We start from the raw sequence: 17,236 nt of genomic DNA, 5'->3' as shown, positions 1-17,236 counted from the left end.
CCTGACGTGGGACTCGATCCAGGGTCTCCAGGATCACACCCTGAGCTGAAGGGGGCGCTAAACCGCTGCGCCACCCGGGCGGCCCAAGCACCTGCCTTTGGCTCAGGTCGTGATCCCAGGGTCCCGGGATCAAGTCCTGCATTGGGCTCCCTGTGTGGAACCTGCTTCTCCCTCTTCCTGTGTCTCTGCCTCTCTTCTGTGTCTCTCATGAATAAATAAATAAAATCTTAAAAAAAAAGAAATGGTGATTCCCTGAATATGTGAAGGCTATTAGTGCAATTGGTTGTTATATTGTATGTGATATACAATATAAAGCATTTGTGAAGTAACAAATGTTTATTAAATCCTTAATATTTATAATTCTTTGAATGTGTCTTGTGACTATAAGCTCAGGTCCACACTTTGGTTTCTATGTTCCTTTGCCCTCCCACAAGAGCACTGAGACCAAAGCAAAGCAACAGGCTTCATTCTTATTCCACAGTACAGAGTAGTTTAATAACAATCTCAAATTACTTCAGATTAATTCAGCTTCTGGAGGGCAAATATTGATTCACAGAAAAATGAATGTGTTCCCAGTGCCCTCTGTTGAGTGTGGGTCACTGGAGAATTCTCATCAAAGAACCAGGATACTTATTTTCAGTGGCTGGGGCTATCTATCCCCTCCATGTGAAAACAGAAAATCCTGCATATTGTCTTAGTAATAAACCTTCCCCCGAAAGCAGCTGCCAAGTTACTGCAGACCAGGGGACAAATGGGGGAAAGTTGCTGCAGTCCAAATGCACATCATTTAGCAGCCCAAACACCCTCCAACAGTGATTAGCTAGGAGTCCTGGGCTGACCGGTTCTCCAGGTGCAGAGGAAAATTGGTGGCCCCCACCCTCCCGAAGGCCTTAAACTCTCCAGTGTCCCTGGGGCAGGAGTGTCTTGCACAGTGAATGCCCACCACTAGAACCAGCAGAAACCTCAGAACAGAGCTCTGACATTGAAAATCCCAGGAAAGGGATCCCTGGGTGGCTCAGCGGTTTGGCGCCTGCCTTTGGCCCAGGGCGCGATCCTGGAGTCCCGGGATCGAGTCCCACGTCAGGTTCCCGGCATGGAGCCTGCTCTCCCTCCTCCTGTGTCTCTGCCTCTCTCTCTCTCTATGTCTATCACGAATAAATAAATAAATAAATATTAAAAAAAAAAAAAAAAGAAAATCCCAGGAAAGCTACACTTACTGTATTAAGAGTAGACAAAATAGGAAATATCTGCAGGGTACCGAAACCATAAAAATTCTCAGTACAGGAGGAATATTTACAAAATTTGTAAAATTCAGCCACATGATAAGCTATAAACAAGTCTCCACAAGTTTCAAAGGGTGGCCTTCGCACAGATGTTAGCAGTAGGATGGAGCCTTAGGGCTTCACAACAAAGGCAGCTAGGAATGTTGTATATTTGGAAATTAAGCAATGCAATTCTAAGTGTCAGGACAGGGATGTCTCTGTGACCTTCAGGAGGTGCTTTCAGAATGAACTGGATATATATTTTTTGGGCGTTGTCATCACCAGGCCTTCAGTAACGGTGGTAACCGATTGTAATCTTACTGACAAAATCACATCTCCACAGTGTTAGTCCTGATAAGATTCACTTAGGTTTCTTAATCCTACTCTGGGGATGCTCCCAGGGAATCAGACCAGAAAGAAAAAGCTACGCACAGTGATGACAAATTTCAGTGTCCTCTGTGTCACTGCTGGCGTCACTCTGTGTCCACAGAGGCTGAGGCCATCCATGTGCTAACAAGCCGGCAAGTCGTTAATGTGCACGGCTAGAAAGACAATAAACACAAGGAAGCAGAAAGAAAACAATATGTAAGAGTCAGGAATGTTCACACAGCCTAGAGGAGATCTTGGAAAAGCTGACTTGTTACAGGTGGGAATAAAGTAATTTTTAACTTAAAATGGATTTTATCGTATTTCTGTGGTTAATTTTTTTTTTTTTTTTAAAGATTTTATTTATTTATTCATGATAGTCACAGAGAGAGAGAGAGGCAGAGACACAGGCAGAGGGAGAAGCAGGCTCCATGCACCGGGAGCCCGATGTGGGATTCGATCCCGGGTCTCCAGGATCGCACCCTGGGCCAAAGGCAGGCGCCAAACCGCTGCGCCACCCAGGGATCCCGTCTGTGGTTAATTTTTTAAGAATCTATTTGATGTGCATATTAGGCCTTGATCACACCATTTACAGCCCACCACTCTCATCCACTGAGCTTAGAGAATTCACATAAGGGTAAGTCCATCCTCATTTCCCTAGAGATGCTCCTGTGAGGTGAACAAACCTCTCCTCGGCCTCCAGCATCACACAGTGTGTCCCTAGGTTCTCCTATACTCTGGTCAAGGGGCCAGGGAGAGTATCTTTATTCCACCAGCCCCACGCTGTGGGTATGGTGTTTGGCTGTGCCAGGGTGTCTGCAGTGAGGGGGCGCAGACCGAGAAAGTACTAAACAGAGTGAACTTCCAGGGCTGCAGAGTGTTCCTGGCAAGAACATCTGGAAGATAGATCCTTCCTTTGCCCTCTTCCACATCAGGCCAAGATCCTTCCTTTGCCCTCTTCCACATGGAGAGCTGATTGGAGTTTTTAGTCATCTTTTGCTCAGAAACCTAGGCAAAGCTGACCGTTTGGGGGAGTGGAGCCGAGGTCCCAACTCCCAGCGTGGAGAAGGCGAGGGCACAGTGCCCGCATGGTCAGATGGACACAGGGCTGGGGGGCGGCTCTAGAGACTGTTGCAGAGACTCTCATTTTTGCAACAGCACCCTGTCCTCTCGGGGGCTCCACCCTAATTTATTGTTTATCTAGCAGCTACTTTTTATCACTTGCTACTGATCCTTGGGTCTGTCATCTGCAGGGGAGGGTCACTCCCTGGAGACGAGGGTGACGGGAAAAGGTGTTGGTCAGAACAGAGGAGTGAGCAGAGCAGCCAGCCTGGTAGAGAACCCGCAGTACTGGCTGCCCTCAGGTCTGGGCCCCGCGGAGCCACCCTGTCCTGGGGACCCTCCAGACACCCCAAGCACTTGAGGAGCCCCGGGTGGGGTAATGTCCTCAGGCTCTCTCCCTCACTGTTCCCTGCTGCCATGTTATTTCTTTCTTAAGATGTATTTATTTGTTTTGGACAGAGAGAGTGAGTAGGGGGAGGGGCAGATGGAGAGGGAGAGAAAGAACCCTGAAACAGATCCCCCGCTGATCGAGGAGCCTGATCCCCCAACCCTGAGATTGTGGCCTCAGCCCAAACCCAGAGGAGATGTTCAACAATTGAGCCACCAAGTGTCCCTGCAACTGTGAAATAATTACACCCTTTTCTCCATCATAAAAACAAGGAATCAGTTCATGAGTATTTTTGCCAACTGTCTTTTCTCCTTTTTTTTCAAGAAAAAGGAGAAAATGAAACTGAAAGCCAAAGTGTAGGCTCTCCTCCAATTTAGGAGGAAGATGGTCTGTGAGATGGGGGGCCTCTCCTGCGCCAAAAGAAGCGCCTTGGCCTTCTGCTGGGGTGTCGTCCCCGTGGGGTGTCATCCCCGTGGGGTGGGGCGCTGCCCTCCTGGCTGCATTCAGGTGACCAGAAGGAAGCTGTGAATGGGGCTTTCATCTCTCAGTCCGTGGAGCCTTCCCTCAGGCGCAGCTCTTCCTGGCGGATGGTGACTTCCAGCAAGTATTTGGGTAGAGAGCCATGTGTTGGGGGTTGTGCTCCCCACCCCTCCTCACATTTTAATAAGGTTGCTTATTGCTGAATTGGAAGAGCTTCAAGCAAGGCAACTAGAAAAATGGGCCGATTCAGGGTTTGTTGACCTCAGCACTGTTGGTATTTTGGGCTGAATGAACTCCGTTCTCTGTCCTATCATCATCACCCCTCCCTCCCAGAATGACAACCAAAAATGTCCCCTTGGAATCAGAGCAATTGATTCCCTTTCCCTTGTGAAGCAAAGGAGGGTGCTATAAATTGGTGGTGTTAGTTCCAGGCCGGCAGAGAGGGGCAATGGGGCTGAAGGGTCTACACCCGTGAGAAAGGCAGTGGGAGAGGAAAACTGGCTTACTCTGGGGAAAGGCGTGCGAGAAGGGCGCGGGGATGGGCTGGCGTAGGGGGGGATGGAGGGTTTGAGGGGCTGAGAAGCTGGCGCACAGTCATGTGGTGTGTGGAGCTCCTCCCCACACCTGTCCTGTCCTCCGTAAAGTGACAAGGTTCCCAAAACCAAACTGCCTCTGGGTTTCCTGGGCCAAACTGAGGAAGCATTCACGGACTCAGCGCAGAAACGAGAGGCCTAGGAGGTGGGAAGATTGGAAATTCACAGAAGTCAGGGCAACAAGCTGTACAGACTGTACTTTTGGAAGTTTGGACAGCCGTAGGTGGCCTCCCTCCCCCTTCACCCCTTCCCTAGGCTACGCTTCTTCACCTTCTTTAATTATTCCTTAGACCATAAAGGAGCATCACTTGGAGTAGTAATTCCCACGGGCGGGCGGGCGAGTGAGTGGGGGCAGGAAGGAGAGGGCCCCCTGTGGATCAGAAGCTGGGGGGTGGAGTTCGCATGGCATACTCCATCCCTCCCCCGGGGATGCTCGAGCACCTGCTTAGTGCAGGGTCCTCCACCCCTTTCCCTGTTACAACCAACTGGAATTCACCTCTGCCAGCATGGAGGGAGTGCTTCTGCCAGTGGCAGTGGTTGGTCATCAGCACAATCTGGAAATGGGGAAAATGTAGTCAGAAAGCGTGGACAGAGCGAGGGTACTAGTCCGAGCCCGGTCTCATGTTTTCAGTAAGGAAGTTGTGTCTCAGGGGGGTTGATGTGCCTGCTTCAGGGAACATAGCTCCCTAGCTCTGGGCTTATTAGGATTTGAGCTTCTTAACTTTTATCCTTATGCTTTCCCCAATCTGTGGAGAGATTAAAAAACAAAATTCAACTTGATGAATTTGAAGATTTAATTGGCTTTATTCAGTGACTCATGAATCTGGCAGCTACCATCCAGCACATGGAAAGGAAACCAGGGGACTGTATGATTTGGAAGTGGGACAAGGACATTATTGCAAAAGAAAAGAAAGGATTATTTCAGCTAAGGTCACCTTCCTTTTGGGGAATGGTAGATGTCTTCAGGCAGCCTCACCAGTGGTAATTCCAGAGGGTTGGGTTCAAGAGCTTGAAACTGTATCTAAATCTTGGTTTGCTGGCACCTGGGTGGCTCAGTTGGTTGGGCATCTGACTTTTGATTTCAGCTCAGGTCCTGATCTTGGGGTTTTGAGATCAAGCCCTGTGTTGAGCTCCATGCTCAGTGAGGTCCACTGGAGACTCTTTCTCTTTCCCTCTGCACCTCCCCCCATTCGTGCATGTACTCACGTGTGCTCTCTCTCTTTCTCTCTCTCAAATAAGTAAACAAATCTTAAGAAAAAAATCTTGGTTTGCTGTCCGTGGGGCAAGTGACTCCATTTTGGACCTACCTGTTTCATTTTTAGCAATTCCTTCCATTTAATTACTCTCAATCTGACTGAGGATGTGGTCAGAATTCAGGGCACTAGCGCCACTCTCAGTGACAGCTCTGTGGTCCTCAGTGTCACTGACCACCTGTAACTTTCAAGCTCAGGCTCACATTTCTAAGTTTGCCATTCCTTTCATTCTTTTTCTGGACTTCCAGCCTCAGGGAGATTGTTTCTTGTGGTTAGCAGCTGTGAACATGTATCTGAAGCCTTTGAGAGAGAGAAAAAAAAAAGCCTTTGAGAGAACACAACATGTGAGGGAGATTACTATGATCACACAGAGTAATTCCAAACATCTGGAGTGCACCCCAGAGTCATGGTTCCCAAGTCCCACGCCAATGAAAATTTAAAAAGTCAAGGAAAGATCCCATTAAAAGAGGCACTTTTTAGGTCCAGCGGCCTGCTCAGGGATTTTGTAATGGAGTTTCAACTTCCTCAGATGTGTTCTTCCAGGTGCAGCAGATGGTAGTAGCTGCAGCACAGACGTGTCCTTGTTCATCTGAAAGGTAATCACAGGCTATTCTCATATCAAGAACTACCTGGGCCAGAGAGTCTAAGGGTTTTGGCAGGGTCGGGTGGGTGGGGTGGGAGTGGTGGTGGTGGGGGACAGCTTTTGCCTTTACAGCACAGTCAGTAATCTTTTCAAGAATTAAGGAGAAGTTCCTGATCATAGCTTCATTTACATTTACTCCCAACTAGGGAAGTAGGGACCTGCCAAAGGAGTGAATGCTGAATCGTGAAAGCCTCTAGAAGATCCTTTCTAATCAACAATGCAGATTCAGGAGATTGGACCACTGAGGTGTCCCCATTTGCTTGTGAACACTTAGGGGCACCGTCAGATAACCTAAGAGGCATTGCCAGGCTATGCACTAGCCATGTAGGCATTCATCCACCCAAGGAGAACAATGATCACTACGGATAAAGATAAATCCTATTCGGGCCATAGACCACTCCTCTGAAGGTGAGGCTGTTCATGGACAGATCAGAGTTTCTAATGACAAATCCAGCAATCTGAAAAGTCTTTAGCAGTGGCTGAGGAGAGGTGGAAGATGGTATTATCTTTCCAGCCCAGAATAAAGGAAAGAAAGAAAAGAAGGAAGGGTTTCATGTTCAGTTCAAGTGGGAAGCCTTGATCTAGTGTCTGGGGCAGAACTAGTCCCCATCGATGTCGGCTATGGGAGGAAAATGAAAATGTTAGCATGTAGATTTAGACTCAGGACCCAGTCTAGTGCACAGGTTATACAACAAAACCTCAAAAACAATCAATTCTTCTCTCTACAATTATGCTCATTTATTACTAGAGATAATTCCAGTTAAACTAATTTATTTGTATTAAACTTGTCCTGATTATTTACATTAGTGCACTAAGAATAGTAATTGATCATATAAGCTCTTTTTAAGACTGCTTTGCTAGATCTTTTCACAAGGAACCTCAGATTGAACTCTTACAAACTTCTTGAGGCCAGGAAGCCATGCCAAGGACTCACTGTTAGATTTTGCCTACAATAATCATCATTTGGGTGAATTTCTATCAGTCAAAGCCTTAGTCATATAACCAATATTTCCCATTGTTTCCTATTACAAGGAGGATGGATTCTTATTGAACTTCTGCAAATAACTTATGCATGATAGTAACAATAGTGTCATGAAAAAAATACTTAAAAGTTTCCGAATTCTGGAGTAATTAGGTAGGGAGAGAAAGGAAATGTTTCATCTTTGTTTACAAAGGAGTACTTTACCAAATTGCTGTAAGACATAAATAGCTTATGAGAAAAAAGTTTCCTTAAATATGGAAAAACATGGGAATCCCTGGGTGGCTCAGCGGTTTAGAGCCTGCCTGCAGCCCAGGGCGCGATCCTGTTGTCCTGGAATCGAGTCCCACATCGGGCTCCCTGCATGGAGCCTGCTTCTCGCTCTGCCTGTGTCTCTGCCCCCCTCTCTGTGTCTCTCATGAATAAATAAATAAAATCTTTTTTAAGAATCTGGAAAAACAAAACATTAAGGAACCAGCAGTGTTTCCAATAAAAATTCATAGAAAGTTGTCACCATCCTCTTCAGTTCACTTAGTTCCATGTTATTAACATCTGTTCCACTTGAATCCAGTTTTTCCTGTCAATTCAGGAAATTCTTACCCAGTTCAGTTTTATGATCTTAAAGTTTTGTCAGAAGCCTGTACTTCTCAAAGTCCTTTCCATTAATTTCCTTGCAGATGAAGTACTTTTGCAAGGACACTTTTGCAAAGCATCAGAGTAAAATAATAACTCTCTGTAAATGACAAAAGACTAAAAAATGTCCATTATGAATGATCTGATGAGAATTCATTATAACGGAATTAACAAGGAAATTTGGTTATTTCTGTGCCACACAATATTTGAAGATAGTAACAGAATAATGACTGATAACTTTATATCAGGATGTATCAGATTTCTAGGAATGTCACACAGTTTTTGGAACACTTTATACCTAGACAAATGCAACATAAGGAAGGGTTATTATTTCTTATTATTTCTTATTTGACAATATTTCCCATGTATCTTAACATATTAAATAAGCCTAATTAGTTCAACATCTCCCTTTTCATAAGAGGAAAGCAAATCTTTTGAGAAGTTTCAGGGACCCTTTGGAAAACCCAAAGATAGTTCAAGGTCAAAAAGATTTTATTTAGAATTGGATTTTGGGAAGTTTATAAAAAATATTAAAAGTCTTAAAAAATATTTCATTTGTTTATTTTGAGAGAGAGAGAGAAAGAGAGAGAGACAGCAGGAGCAGAGGGAGGGGCACATGGAGAGGGAGAAGCAGACTCCCCACTGAGCAGGGGATCCTGGGATCATGACCTGAGCTGAAGGCAGAGGCTTCACCGATGGAGTCACCCAGGTACCCAAAAATATCAAAAGGTTTTAAAACACTTGGTAAAGTAGGATCATAGGTCATTGTGAAAAAATATTTCCTTAAATAACAAACACTTCACAGGCAAATACAGAAAGTTAAATAGTTGTTTAAAAATAATTTAGTCTTTTTAAATAATAGCATTAATACAGAATATTTTCCCTGAAATTCATTTGGGTTAGTTTCAATCTCACATTCATGAGAATTTAACTTATATAAGTGCTCAATTTTCTTTAAGCCAATTAAATAGAGCTCATTTACAAATTAATTTTGGCAATATCATCCAGAGACAGAAAACACCACACATCTATAAAACATATACATAGACAGGCATGAACTTATGGACAGACATAAGCAGAGACTCACTGCTTTTGTTCTCAAATTACTGCCATGAATGAAAGTTTCAAATGTCTTCTCCCCTTTTGCTTCTCTTCTGATGAGAATTACCTCCCTGAAGTTAGTATTTTATTTTATTATTCTATTTTTTAAGGTTCTATTTATTTATTTGAGAGAGGGAGGGAGACACTTGAGTGGTGACAGGGGCAAAAGGAGAGGGAGAGAGAGAGAGAGAGAATGAGCAGAGGGGAGGGGCAGAGGGAGAGGGAGAAACAGACTCCCCCACTGAACAGGGAGTCTGATGTGGGGCTCCATCCCACGACCCTGAGATCATGACCTGAGCAGAAGGCAGACGCTTCACTGACTGAGCCCCCAGGGGCCCCTAAAGTTGATATTTTATTTTATTTTATTTATTTATTTTTTAAAGATTTATTTATTTAATCAGAGAGAGAGAGAGAGAAAGGCAGAGACACAGGCAGAGGGAGAAGTAGGCTCCATGCAGGGAGCCTGAGGTGGGGTTTGATCCCTGGTCTCCAGGATCACACCCCAGGCTGCAGGAGGCGCCAAACCGCTGTGCCACCGGGGCTGCCCTAAAGTTGATATTTTATTTTATTTTTTATTTTTTTTATTTTTTTATTTTTTATTTTTTTAAATTTTCTTATTTATTTATGATAGTCATCACACAGAGAGAGAGGCAGAGACATAGGCAGAGGGAGAAGCAGGCTCCATGCACCGGGAGCCTGACGTGGGATTCGATCCCGGGTCTCCAGGATCGCGCCCTGGGCCAAAGGCAGGCGCCAAACCGCTGCGCCACCCAGGGATCCCTAAAGTTGATATTTTAAAGAATTGACCTGGATGAGAATATAAGAGTTCCCAGAGAAGGCCAGGCAGGACATTGATATCTCAAAGGCATGGGGAAAGAACTTTCTAGAAGGTTTGCTTTGGTGCTCTTAAGATCAGAATTTTTGCAAAGCTTACAGCCCTTCTGAGATCAATAGCGGAGGTTTGGGGTTGGTAAAAAATGTTGGTGGACTTTGAATTGTCTTAGAACTACACTTCTGGTTCTATAAAGACTACATTTGTAAAACAAGGACAGTTGTTTTTCAGGCCACCTCCTACATGATATCAAGTCTGAAATGCCCATCCATTTATGTTGGAATGTCTTCCTTTCTTTCCAGGTACATTTAGCCTAGGAGAAAAGTCCTTAAAAAATTCCCACCACACTCTGAAAATCAGCTTCCAATTTGGCCAAATTGCTAATCATAGAGTCACTAAATTCTTTCAAATGTCTTGTAAGGTTTCAGTGGGGGATAAACTGTACATACTTCTGGCAGCATTAAACAACCCATGGGACTAAGAAGTGTCCTCAAAGAGGGTGCAAAAGTCACCACCTTCCCAAGACCTAGAGTCACCCCTAAAGGTGACCAAAGGTAGAACCGACAGTCTGTATATCCCAGATAGAAATCCAGCCAAATTCTTAGGACACAAAACAAGACAAGCAAGAAGGCAGCAGCTGTCCCTGATGGAAGGATCAATAACCAGTGGACCCAAAGTTGATAAGGAAGGGATAATGTGAAATTTTATTTCTCTCTCTCAACTGAGTACCACAGACAGAAATTTGGGAGAGCTGACTGATAAAAATGTTCACCTTCACCCAGCTTCTGTTTTTCCAGGATCCCCTCTGTAAACTCCAGTATCAACCAGAATTTGGCAAGGTTTTCATTAATTTTAATTTTTACTTTCCCTTCATTGTTTAAGAGAATAACACAGCAGTTTATCAGACAATCCCTGAGAGGTTGGGTGGGGCCCATGTAGGAGACCTCCTCTGAAGGTAGATATGAAGGCATTTGAGTGCATGTTGAAGGATTTACACAAAACCTTTGAGGACAATCTCTTTTCTGGTGTCTCAGTCAGTTGCAAATAAGACACCAATTTTTGGGCCGCTTTTGATGATGAACCTCTAGGAGGGTATAATGGGGAAGTCTAAATGTTGTCAAAGGTACTTTTAGTGGCTTTTATTTTTCATTAGTCTTTTGCAGTGACACTTTCTTTTATTTATTTATTTATTTATTTATTTATTTATTTATTTATTTATTTTTTATCGGAGTTCAATTTTCCAACATATAGCATAACACCCAGTGCTCATCCTACCAAGTGCCCACCTCAGTGCCCATCATCCCAGTCACCCCAACCCCCCGCCCACCTCCCTTTCCACTACCCCTTGTTCATTTCCCAGAGTTAGGTGTCTCTCATGTTTTGTCACCCCCCTCACTGATATTTTCACTCCTTTCCCTTTATTCCCTTTCATTAATTTTTATATTCCCTAAATGAATGAGACCATATAATGTTTGTCCTTCTCCAATTGACTTCTTTCACTCAGCATCATACCCTCCAGGTCCATCCACGTTGAAGCAAATGGTGGGTATTTGTCATTTCTAATGGCTGAGGAATATTCCATTGTATACATAAACCACATCTTCTTTATCCATTCCTCTTTCGATGGACACCGAGGCTCCTTCCAGAGTTTGGCTATTGTGGACATTGCTGCTATAAACATTGGGGTTCAGGTGTTCCGGCGTTTGCAGTGACACTTTCAATAAAGCTATTTGGGAATCTTAAAGCCTTTCAGAAACTTCTAAAATAAATATCCCATTCTGTTTGTTTAATATGGGAATCTTTACTTACAAGTGCACTTCTTAATTGATCTTATCTATCTGAAACACTCCTCAAAATGGCAATTGTAATTCTAGGTTGTTTTTCATAAGATTTTACATTTTTGTAAATATTTTTGCTTCCAGGACTACACTTTTTTTTTTTAAATTTATTTTTATTTATTTTTATTTATTTATGATAGTCATACAGAGAGAGAGAGAGGCAGAGACACAGGCAGAGGGAGAAGCAGGCTCCATGCACCGGGAGCCCGATGTGGGATTCGATCCCGGGTCTCCAGGATCGCGCCCTGGGCCAAAGGCAGGCGCCAAACCGCTGCGCCACCCAGGGATCCCCAGGACTACACTTTTTAAGCATAAAATTAGCAAGTGTGCCAGAAGGTGTACTTACCTCTTTTAGAGTTTAAAGATCCTATTTCTTTTAGTTAAGCCCTTGGGCCTCTTGCAACCAAACAAATACATACAAGAGATGTGCCACTGGGTTGAGAGTTGTGTAGTGTTTTAGTGTACCTTGTTGCATGGAAACATTCTTAAGTTTGGAGAGTGACCTAATGTCAGTGTAGCCCATTCCATAACCAACTTATCCTAACTTGGGGTCTTTGAGTTGGTCCACCAATTTTTGTGTCTTTTGGCCTCCAAGATGCCTGTTAGCAATAGCCTTTATCTACACAAAACAAGGAAAGCAAATATGCAACCTTCATGTATTTGTATTGTCATTTACTGGGAGATGTTCCTGTGTCTTGGTCATAGGAAGACCCAGTGGTTCCTACCATTGGTTCCTGTGGAGCCTTGGAGTAAGGAAGGATCAACAAGCAAACAGCCAATGGGGCTATGGATGGGGAAACTCTGCATAAATGGGGAGTTACAGACTACCACTATCCGTTCTCATGTGGATCTTGGAAAGGAGTCAAAGGCTGGGAATTTCCACCAGTTGGGAATTGTGGTCTGAAAAGACAATTAGGTGAGGAGTTCCCTGCAAGGACAGTGGATCTCAGAGCTGAAAAGAACTTATCCACAGCCCTTTGAAATGGCAGAAGAGCCAGAAAACTTAAGACAGGTTCATGGGTACCACACCCATGATTCTTCCCCCACGTGTTGTCAGAAGTTTGCTTCAGATCCCACCACTGCCACCTAATCTGTCAAACAATGAAATCCACCTGAAAAAATGTGAAAATCTAATTGTCTCCTTGAATCATGAATCAGGCAGGATCCCATCTGTTAAATGGAAAGGATTTCCAAGGAGCTGTACAAAATGGAGGGGTTTTATAGGTAGGAAGAAAGGACAAAGGAAGTTTTTAGGAAAAAGTGGATTGTTTCGGGCAAGGTCACCTGCCTTTGGGGAATGGTGGGAGTCTATCAGGCAGCTTCACTAGCAGTAGCAGAAATTCCAGATGGATAGGCTCAAGGTCATGGTCTGGGAGAAGTTGTAGCTGCATCTAAATCTTGGTTTGCTGTCCGTGGGGCAAATGACTCCATTTTGGATCTGCTGTTTCTTTTTGGGCAGAAGATTTGACCAGGCCTTTAGCTGGGCTAAGCTATTGTTTTCCTTGAGGTAATGAAGTGCAGGTAGAGGGTTTTCATTCCTGCATGTTACTAACAAAGTGAGTCTGGGAAAAGTGAGTAAAGGGACAGAGCTAGTCAGGGGCCATGGTGTCCTCCATTCCTTCATCTGGTTCACCAGGCTGCTATAAACTGCTTCCTCTTCTGAGTGAGCTTCCTGACAACTCATGCTCAATGGACCCTTTCCAAATAGGTTCCTGGCCTTTAGTCTTTATGGAGACCACACTAATTAAGATTTCCGTAGCTTTACTTACTCATTGCCAAACCCAGAGATTCCTGTTCCCATCCCATCCCCAACCTCTCTGCAGGTTCTCTGACGGACTCTTGTGTCACTAGCTTCTCTGTGGGAAAGATACCAATTTACCCTGAAGCCAGAGGAGATTATGTCAGAGTCCCCCTGCACAGGCCTCCCAGCCCTTAGGAAGACCCTGCTCATTTCTCTCTGTGATTTTAATTCTTTTTTTTTTTTTTTCCATTGATGCCTTACCTTCACCTCCCAGCATGACCAAAGTATATCAGCTTCAGCCTCCACCAAACCTGGATCGGCTTCTCTTCATCTGGAAAATGCTTCCTGCTCCCATGGATTCCATTGTTGTCTCTCCACGAGTGATGTCTACTTAACACACATACTTTTGAAATGAGCTCTTGGTTCATTCCTAATGTGTTTTCTCTACAATGATGTCCCCTAAGGGAGATGCATGATCCAGAGTATGAGGCCCAGAGGGCAGTACCCTGTGTGCCTCCCACACAATCATAGCAGCTCTTCTTGAATGCACTTAATATGTTGGTGTTGTGCTTAATTTTGTTTGAAGAAAATATCCTAGAACTCATAGAAATTATGAAAACCATAGTTCCAAGTAGTCCATAGCTAGTATCTTAAATATTAATGTTAATAACAGGCTAATATATATGATTTTCCTCATAAGCATGAAATAATAATTTGTTATAATATCCAATTTTAAGAGATATCAGTGAATTACACAATGAATCAGCACAGTTCTCAATCTGATGGAGCCACTGGGTGAAACATGCAGCTAGGAGTATGTCATCAGAATGCAGTTTTTTCTTTTCTTCACATTTTGAGCATAGAGATTTGGCATGTTAGTGAAGCCATAAGGTTTTTACTCACACCACAAAGCATTCTTTTAACTAGAGATGAGATGGCATGCAGGAAGATAAAACACGAAGAATGGTGGTCAATGGGAACAAGTTACATCCGTGCTGCATATTATTTTACCCAAAGAAATTGAAAACACTAATTCAAAGGGATACATGCATTCTCATATTTATTGTTGCATTATCTATAATAACTATAGATAACTATATCTATAATACCACATCTTCTTTATCCATTCATCTGTCAATGGATATCTGTGCTGCTTCCATAACTTGTCCTGATGAGCACTGGGTGATACATGAAAGTGTCAAATCACTGTATAGTACACCCAAAACTTATATTACATTGTATGTTAACCATATTGGAATTAGAAAAAAAAAAGAAATATCACCAAAAAAGGAAGATAGAAAGAAAGAAAGGAAGAAAGAAAGAAAAAAGAGGGGTGGCCAATGGGAATGTGCTGTGTCCTGCAGAGCATCCAAGAGCAGAGTGGTAGAATTGTGTAAGCAGTTAGAGGTCTCCTACAAACTCTACACACACAAGGATTCAAGATGAAACTATACCAGAGGCCTTCAGTGTACACTATGTGTACATCAGCCTTATCTTTCTGAGATTGACCATTAGCTAGAAAACCATTTCATCCCCAGGGACCACATTCAATGGTGACAAAAGTGTCCGGAGGATCAACAGTGTCAGAGCATTTCCGCACAAGCTGAAAATAATGAACAAACAACAGGACAATGGAAAGATGATTGAGGATCATAAAAAAATGATGCATTGAAGTGAGTCAGCAATAGAATAAATGTGGTTTTAAAGAAACAACCTGCTACAGAGTACCCTACAAGGAGTGTGGCTCAAGGCAGTAATTTGCCCTCTGTACTCAGCATTGTCCAAGCTCTTAAGAGAGTAATAGACTCAATTTTTATTTCTACATTTTAAGAAGGATCCTAGGAGTACTATGTAGGGGGTGCTTCAAGTGGCAGAATGACCCCAAGTTTTGGGCACTGTCCTATGCTCAAGCAGTGGAGGGGTGTCATCTTGTTGAAGGACCCCTAGACTGGCTCTGAGAGGTGGGCTGTAATTGTGATGCACAAGCTTTCAGCACCTGCAGTCTGCTCCCCTGCCCTCTTCTTCCCTCACCCACTAAGCCAGGTTTCCAGCCTGCAGACAACCAAAGAGGTCTTCTTCAAAGACCTAAAATCATCAGTCTCTGGGCTACAGCTTCTAGTGTGGGTCTGGGGCTGCTGAGTAAAATCTTCCTCATTTTGGCTTGGGTTGGTGTATGTCAGGGGGTAGGAAGGAGGGGGAATTGCTAGCCTACTGGCAGGCTCCTCACTCATCTATCTTGAATAAAGCATAACCAACAACCCTGTCTGTAGGCACAGAGCTCCCAGCTTGCCTTTCCATTCAGAGAAGTTTATGGAGAGCCCATAGTAGCTCATTAGAACAAGCCACTGATTCTTAACATGTGAGCATCTCAGTATCCCCAGACTTTCAGGAGAAAATTGCTGACATAGAAGACAGAAATGGAGTTTCACAAAGACACCTCACCTTAGAGAAAACAGCCACAGACAAAACAACAGAAAATTACATTAAAAGCCTCAAAAAGATTCAAGAAGATATTGCATATCCACAATCTAAGAACAGGATGCTATTTACAAACAGGTAGAGAACAGGAAAGAAATTAAAAATATGACTGCTGAACTTAATGTCACAGAGGAGTTCAAAGATCAAAGGAGTCTTCCAGAACATGAGATGAGAGAGAGATGAGAAATACAGATGAGAGCTAAGCCAGGAGAGACAGAGTCATCAGCACGCAGCTGAGGAGTAAAGTGTCTGAGACTTGGGGCTTCAGGGCAAACTATGTGACTAAGACATAGCAGGAAATTTCCCAGAGCAGAGAGCCTGCCTCTGCCTCCAGGCTGAGGAAATCGGGCTGTGAGGAGCCACATTTTTTTTTTTTTTTATGCTTGCATGAAGTTTATTGACAAAGTACGTTCGGGTGGCAGACTCCACCTTGAACGTTGACTCAGACGGTGGTGTTTTCAGCATCAGTTTTAAGTTTCTGTTCTGTGAACAGGGGCAGTAGTCACGGTTATTTCTCCAGCAATACCGTAACTTCCAAAGGGAGTATGTTTGTCACCAGATCCTGAACCTTTTTTGGCTACATCTTCTACTGGGAATGCAACAGAAGGAAAAACTGGGCTTTGTGGCCTGAGGACATCTTGTCCACTTGTAGTAGGACTACCATTCTGGGGGTTTGGGCTATGTTTTTTTTTTTTTTTTTTAATTTTTATTTATTTATGATAGTCACAGAGAGAGAGAGAGAGAGAGAGAGAGAGGCAGAGACACAGGCAGAGGGAGAAGCAGGCTCCATGCACCGGGAGCCCGATGTGGGATTCGATCCTGGGTCTCCAGGATCGCGCCCTGGGCCAAAGGCAGGCGCCAAACCGCTGCGCCACCCAGAGATCCCTGGGCTATGTTTCTGGAATTTCTGATCTGCAGGAACAGCAATGGGTACTTGTATTGCAGCGTTATCTCTTCAAGGCATCTGACTGAGAAACAACAGCATGTCCAGGAAGAGGTTTCCAATCCTGAGCTTCCCGAACATTCGAGCCTACTAAAATAAAAGGTGGGGCACTGGTCTTCTTGCTGTCATCCATCATCACGTAAGTTGGAGAAGTAACTTTCGGTGGCTGCTGCAGAAACTGTGGATCCTTAGGATTAGATAAATAGGGGGTTGCTTGGGGGAAAGGCCCAGGTGCGTGGCGGTGATGGGTGACTCTGTTTATTCATATCAGTTAGACAATAAAGGGTCCACATGTTAGAGTATGGTGGTGGTTGTCCTGCTTTGCTTGCTGCTATGGCTAACATCAGCAGCAAACTGAGCTGGGTCAGCTGGCACATAAGCAAACTCTTGTGAGACAGCTGCTGGAGATGGTGAGGATGGTGGGGTCACAGCCTTAGGGGTAGATGGTTTCGGGCTGCCACCACAGGCTGCTTCGGGGGGTCTCTTCGGGCTCCAGGAGCACCTCTGCGTGAACTGATGGGAACTGAGTGGTTTTGTTCATAAACAGTGGTCCAGCTATATTGTCCTCCTCTGTGTCCGTAGATTTCTCTATCCGTGTAGGTTCTTGGGAAACTACAGATGTTTCTACCTGTTCTTCCATACTG

At 44.1% G+C, this 17,236-nt stretch overlaps 1 pseudogene; it reads right to left on the bottom strand.

Moving 5' to 3' along the window:
- Positions 1 to 15,911: 15,911 nt before the first annotated feature.
- LOC100683526 lies at positions 15,912 to 17,236 on the bottom strand (annotated as a pseudogene).

This window comes from Canis lupus, chromosome 22, assembly GCF_011100685.1.
Source record: "Canis lupus familiaris isolate Mischka breed German Shepherd chromosome 22, alternate assembly UU_Cfam_GSD_1.0, whole genome shotgun sequence".
NCBI lineage: Eukaryota > Metazoa > Chordata > Mammalia > Carnivora > Canidae > Canis > Canis lupus.
This window is presented reverse-complemented; position numbering and strand designations above follow the sequence as displayed.